The sequence below is a fragment of the Eulemur rufifrons genome, chromosome 4, assembly GCF_041146395.1.
Source record: "Eulemur rufifrons isolate Redbay chromosome 4, OSU_ERuf_1, whole genome shotgun sequence".
NCBI classification, from domain to species: Eukaryota; Metazoa; Chordata; class Mammalia; order Primates; family Lemuridae; genus Eulemur; species Eulemur rufifrons.
In genome coordinates this window covers 73,614,515-73,621,097 of record NC_090986.1, presented here as the reverse complement: position 1 = coordinate 73,621,097, position 6,583 = coordinate 73,614,515, and the positions used below count along the sequence as shown (strand labels likewise).

The window sequence follows — 6,583 nt, the reverse complement described above, 5'->3', positions numbered from 1 at the left end:
AATACACCGAGATTTTTCTAAATACAGGGCTCATGCAGCTCCTTTGTTAGTAGTTATTCTGTGGCCTTCATTATGGCCCAATTTTCTCTTTTCATTTGGGTGAAAAATGATTTTGGCATTTAAGCAGCATGACTTCATTATTGATTTTTAAAAATATCTGCCCTCACCATCAAATTCCCCTCTTGGTATTTTGTTACTCTTGATATATTTAGAAACGTCTTTGTAGTCTTCTTCTTCTTTTGATTCTAGGATGCATTTTAATGAGGAGTATTCTATGTATGCAAAGTAGTTGTATTTTTATTTTCGTTTATCTCCTCCACTCCATAATAGAGGTTAAGAATATGCCCTTTTCATAACAAAGAACTTTCTTACTATCTTTTCGATTGACTGAATAGGCAAAGAAAACACCATAATTGTGTGAAATGGTCTGATTTAGAAACCAATTATAAGGAATGTAATTATCTACTAATGAAATATGCATGTAAGTCCTTGGTTTGCTGCTTCTAATGTCACTGTAGACAAATGTATAGCCAGCAGAAAACTTGCATAAAGTAAATTGAAAACCACTGATTTCTAGATTATATTTAAAAATCTCATGACAGCCATCATCTCAGAATGAAAAGTAATGTCTATTGTTCTCCTACAAATGTCTCACTGTCTCACCTTTTGTGTGTGTGTGTGTGTGTGTGTGTGTGGCAGTGGTGGCTCAGAAGGGGTGTTTTCTGCTTTAAAATTAAGGTCCACCGCTTCATTTTTCTATCTACTGATGATTCTTGAAAACTCAATCCATAGGTTTCTCTGGGCTTCAAAGTCGGAACTGTAGGTTCTTTTTCTTACCATAAACATGAAAATGGAAAAAAGCCCCTTTGGTTCCCTTAGGAAATGCATCATTAAGAAACAGCCTGTTGGCCACCTCCATTTCATACGCTGTGCACAGTGAAACAGGGTGCAGAACACACCGGCGCCCGTTCTCTCGGTGTGTCAATCGGCCGTGGGCTGCCTGTCCTGGGAGAAGGCAGCACACGATGCTTCCCAGCGTCTGCCCTCTCTCCCTCCTCTGCGGAGGCGCCCGTGAGGAGTTTGCTACAGTGGGGCAAGCTGGAGGAGGCAGGTCAGGCTGCGCGGCCCAAGCAGGGCAGCAGAGCCATGTTGCTGCCGCGCTGACTGCCTGAGCGTGGGATGCTGGGGTTTTAGGGCCACCGAACATTTGCCTCACTTGTGCCTGTGATACCAGAGCGAATTCTCCTTATCCTAAGCCAACTGAGCTTGCTTTACTGAAATTATCCTTCATGCTTCCTCCGCCCTACCGCACTGCTCCAATCTCCTCACTTACTGGGATTTTGTCAGTTCTAAGACACATTTTTGGGTGCATTTGAACATCTTTGAAATTGGACTACATCTTACAGCGAATAGCTTTGTCGTAATTTAATTGGCAGCGTTGGGACATAAAGCAATGGTGTGCTTCATAATCTATGGCGTCTGAGGTTTGATAAAATATCATCAGTCATAGCAAGTCTGTGGGCTTTGCAAAATGTCTCCTTTTCCAGCCTTGTTATCTGCTGCTACGTCACACAAACCCTGTCCTGAGGACTTCCCGTGATGGCTTGTGTCCCCAGAACACACTTTCCTACCAGGCGATCTTGCTCTGGTTTTCCTGTGGTTTTGATGCTGTCTCGCTCCACCTCTGCCTGCGCAAATCCGTCCTGTTCTTCAGGGCCCTGCCCAAGGGCTCGTGCCTACCTGGCGTCTTTCCTGATTGTCCCTGTCCAGAAACCATTCCTTATTTCCCTAAATAAATATAATCCACATAGGGACTTGTTCATGCTCCCTCGTGGCACTTAGAAACCTTTTAAAAAATGATACCCAAATTATTTCTCTTTCTTGTGAGTAATAAATTCTCATTCTTACATTTCTTGGTATTTGTAAGCAAAGGTAGATTTAATTTCTCAAACAGTTGCTTTTTCATGTGCAGTTTGGTAATGAATATTGGACAAAACTTAACTCTAATTCAGATGCGGTATCTGCTATCAGTTTTGTGTGAAATCTTTCCTTTTCTTTTTTAAACCACTTTTTTGAGGTATGAAAGAGATACAAAGAGCTGTGCATATGTAATGCCTGCAATCTGATGAATTTGGAGATAAGTGGCCCTTTGTATTTGTGAGTTCTGCATCTGGAGAGTCGACCAACCTCAGATCAAAAACATTCAAAATAATAAAAACAATACAATAGTAACAAATGATAGAAATAAAAATAATGCAATATAACAGCTATTTACATATCACTTACATTGTATTAAGTATTATGAGTAATTTCGAGATTTAAAGTACACAAGAGGATCAGTGTAGGTTATATGCAAATACTATGTCATTTTATATAACGTGAAGGACTTGAGCCTCTGGATTTTGGTGTCTGCAGGGGTCTTGGAACCAATCTCCCTCGGATGTGGAAGAACAACTGTATACACCTTATACCTGTGAAACCATCACCACAACCAATGCCATAAACATATCTATCACCTTAAAAATTTCCTCCTACTGCCCCCGGAATGCTGGGGCAGGGGGACAAGTCTAAGTGTTCAAGGAAGGGAATGAATAAGAAATCAACGAGGTTACATTCGGCTGGACTGAGGCTTTCAGCAGAGAGGGGAGAGCCCCGGGGACTCCCGCAGCACGGTGATACACAGAGCAGGGCCATTCCTCTGGCTGGGAAACGTATTTCCATGTTTTTTTTTTTTCTTTTATTTAAAGGCAGCCACTGACCACTTGCCATGATTATAAGAATGTTGCTTGAGTGACTTTGCTCTGCGTGGACAGTGCTCAGCAAAGCGACGATTCAGGGACAATCATCGGACATTGAGAGCAGCGGTAAGCCCAGCCCTGGGCCGGCGAGATAACATTGCTGTGTTCCCTGGAAGGCCCCTCTCCAGAGTTTATTGCCTTTCTTGTGGCTGTAGTTGAATAAACTTACATTTGGCTTAAACAGAAGGTGCTTATCTAGGCTGTCTTCCTTTTAGGAAAAAAAAATGAATACAGTGACATAAATCCGCTGAACGCCCGGTTGTCAGGAGGAGGGTCACATGCCCCTGAGACTGAGGGGACCAGGCCTTGGGGGATGGGAAGGCTGGGAGGAAGTGAAAGTGGCAGTCACCGCGCAGACAACAACGCAAGCCCTGGGAGCCACCGATTCATTTCCCGGGCAGTTCCGATGTGCCCAGGCAGCTGAGGCCCCTCCGTATTTGCTTGTTTGTTTAGCAAAGGGAAGTGTCCCCAGTCTAGCAGCCTGCATGACGGCTTGCCTGGAGAGAGTCACAGTCATTGAGCCAACCTGGAAGGCAGGGGAGAGGCCTCTAAGAGCAGGGTTTTTTTGTTGTTGTTTTCTTAAAGAGATATTTCAGAAATGGCTACGTAATACTCCACCCCACAACATGAACCACATTTTTAGGACTTTGTATGTTTTGTCACTTTTATTTCCTCAGTGTCACATAGTAGGCACTCAAATAAACATTGCTTTGATACGTTTGGTTTGTTTCCAGTTTTTGTCTTTACAATCGATGCTGCAGCAAACACGGGTGTCTGCAAGCCGTGCACGCATCTGACTATCTCGTCAGGGCAAATTCTCACGAGTGAATGAGAGCAACGCTTATAAGGTACATATGAATCATGTTGAGGGGGGAGGTCTTATTACAACCAGGATCTGATTCTACAGGTCTGGGTGGCCCCTGAGAGTCTGCATTAATATTATTATTATTATTATTTTGAGACAGGATCTCACTCTGTCACTGGGCTAGAGTGCAGTGGCATCATCATAGCTCACTGCAACCTCCAACTCCTGGACTCATGTGATCCTCCTGTTTCAGCCTCCTGAATAGCTGGGACTACAGTTGCAAGCCATGATGCCTGGTTAATTTTTCTATTTTTAGTAGAGATGGGGTCTCGCTCTTGCTCAGAACTCCTGAGCTCAAGCGATCCTCCCACCGCTGCCTCCCAGAGTGCTAGGATTACAGGCGAGAGTCTGCGTTTTTAAGAAGCTTGCTCAGGTGTGCTGTGCTGCTGCTCTGGGACCACGCTGTGAGATGCAAGGCCCTCAGTACACCGCACGCAAGTGAGCAGAGCCCAGCCGGGAGCCAGGGTGGAGTGGACCAGGCTCTTGTGGATTAGGAGAAAGGAGCAAATTAACCCCCAGTCTCCAGGGTCAGCCCCAAGAGTCTCCAGGGTGAATTTCTGCCTCTACCTTCATGAAATGTCAGAAAGAGTAAAGAAATCTCAGGGGTGATTTTTGTGATCTAGTTGAAGCCAAATAGCTACCCTGGGACCCCAGAGGAATTATTAATGGGCCAATAAATGGGATGCTGGCAACTTGCCAGTTCTCATTAGTGTCCCTTCAGGGTGCAGACGGGGAACAGGTTATCAGCTCTGAGGCTGCCTTTGCTGGGGATGGTCCCACTGTCGTCCCCCCAACCTTGCTTGGGGCTCAGAGCAAACTGCTTCGTTTCTCTCCTCCTCCGTGGGGTCTCGGGCAGTGCTGCCTCAACTCTGCCCTTGGTCAGCAAGAAACTCTTTCTCCGAAGAAATCTGACCCGTGATGGGTATTTTCCTTTTGTCTGGTTTTTTATTTATTTCTAGAAACTGTTCTCTTCTAAGCAGCACCAAGGGGGGCTTGCCAGGGAAAGGTGGGCAAACCAGGCGGGCAGTACATGCTCCCAGGAACTTCCTTCCAGGAGATTTAGAAAAGGAACTGAGCGCTGGCTGGCGGTGACCTTCAGGGATAGCTTTCAAAGTTGCTATGGTTTTATCTGCTTATTAATGATTTCATCTGCAGTGATTTGCCCCTGAGGTGATTTTGTGAAATGCAATCTGAAAACCAAATAAAGAAGCGATTCATCAAAAGCATCATTGACCGGCTGGGGGAAAGAAATCACTCTTTCCATCCAGGCCTTTGTCTGCTAAGAAATAAATGATTTGCAAATATTGAAAGCATATTTCGAATGCTGTAGTTATTCTCAGATGGTCTTCTGTGTCTGTGTTTCTGCGAGCTTGACCACTGGAGAGGAAATTTTGTCTTCAGCAGCCAGTTGCAGAGAGCCGAGGAGTGTGGGACACATCGAGGCCCTCCAGGAATGCAGGAAAGGTCTAGAAAATGTGGGTCCTGTTTTCACTTGTCTACATGAGTCAGCTGGGGAGACAAACAGGAGCCACGCCCAGTGTCCTGGGCCCCCAGCCCTAAGCTGTCCATTAAGAACAGTCAACAGTTAGAGACCAGTGCTCACCTCGGCAGCATGTATACTAAAACTGGGACGATACAGAGACGATTAGCATGGCCCCTGTGCAAGGATGACATGCAAATTCGTGAAGCGTTCCATGTTTTTAATTGGAACTAATCGATCAACACTTATGTGCACATATAGAAGTAGAATTCAGTGGAACTCAGGTAGTGGGGGGATGAGGGGAGGGTCAATTCCCGCCTAACTGGTACAATGCATGCTGTCTGGGAGATGGGCACACTTACGACTTTGACTCAAACTGTGCAAGAGCAAATTATGTAACCAAAACGTGTGTAGCATGTAACATTCTAAACTGCCCCCCCACAAAAAACAAAAAAACAATGAGAGACCAGCCTATTACATACATCAGTCTAATTTCCAGGGGAAGCAGTGTCTCCCGCCGTGACACTCTGTGATTCCCATCTCTTGTGTGCCCTCTCAGGCCACTATTGCTTTTCATCTTAAAAACAGTTATTTATGAATTTGTCTTAACTCTCTAAGCTTCTTGGACACTCTGTTAGATCCCTCTCCTCTTGGTGGCCTAAGCACATAGTAGACTCTTGCTCTCTTTTGAATAACTGCCTAGTGGAGGATTAAGTAGGGTCAGTCAAACTACTTTTAAGGAGATGACTTTTCTCCCAGGTTTTCAAGAAAGCGAAGGTCTTGGATTTGTTGAATTATCCTCTAGGTTCTCCTTTTCTCCATTTGGTAGGTTTCTCTACCCCTCTGATTTTGTTTTTAAATGTGACTGATCCTCCATGCCCTGCCGTGAATACATACACACACAGGTTGAGCATCCCTAATCTGATAACCTGAAATCCAAAAGACTCCAAATTCCAAAACTTTTTGAGTGCCAACACGATGCCACAAGTGGAAAATTCCACACGTAAGTACTTAACACAAACTTTGTTTCATGTACAAATTATTAAAAATATTGTATAAAATTGCCTTCAGGCCATGTTTCATATAAGGTATATATGAAACATAAATAAATTTTATGTTTAGACTTGGGTTCATCCCCAAGATAACTCATTATGAATATGCAAATATTCCAAAAATAACACCTCCCCCTCCCCCTGCCAAAAATCCAAAATCGGAAACACTTCTGGTACCAAGCATTTGGAAAAGGGATATTCAATCTGTGTGTGTGTATAACATATATATGAATGAAATATTCTTTCCTTTGATGATCTTAACCCACATCTACATTTAGACGACCCCTCCTTAGCTCCCAAACTTCACTTCCGCATTTCCAAATACCCTGTGGCTGGCAGCCTCTAAGAGGGATGCCAATGATTCCTGCTTCCTGATGTGGGCAATGTT

The 6,583-nt window shown here is 44.3% G+C and overlaps 1 non-coding gene across 1 annotated transcript; it reads left to right on the top strand.

The window, feature by feature from the left end:
- The first annotated feature begins 5,258 nt into the window (after positions 1-5,258).
- LOC138383061 (U6 spliceosomal RNA) lies at positions 5,259-5,365 on the top strand. The gene has a single exon (XR_011233517.1). It is a non-coding gene; the product is annotated as a U6 spliceosomal RNA (small nuclear RNA).
- Positions 5,366-6,583: the final 1,218 nt, after the last annotated feature.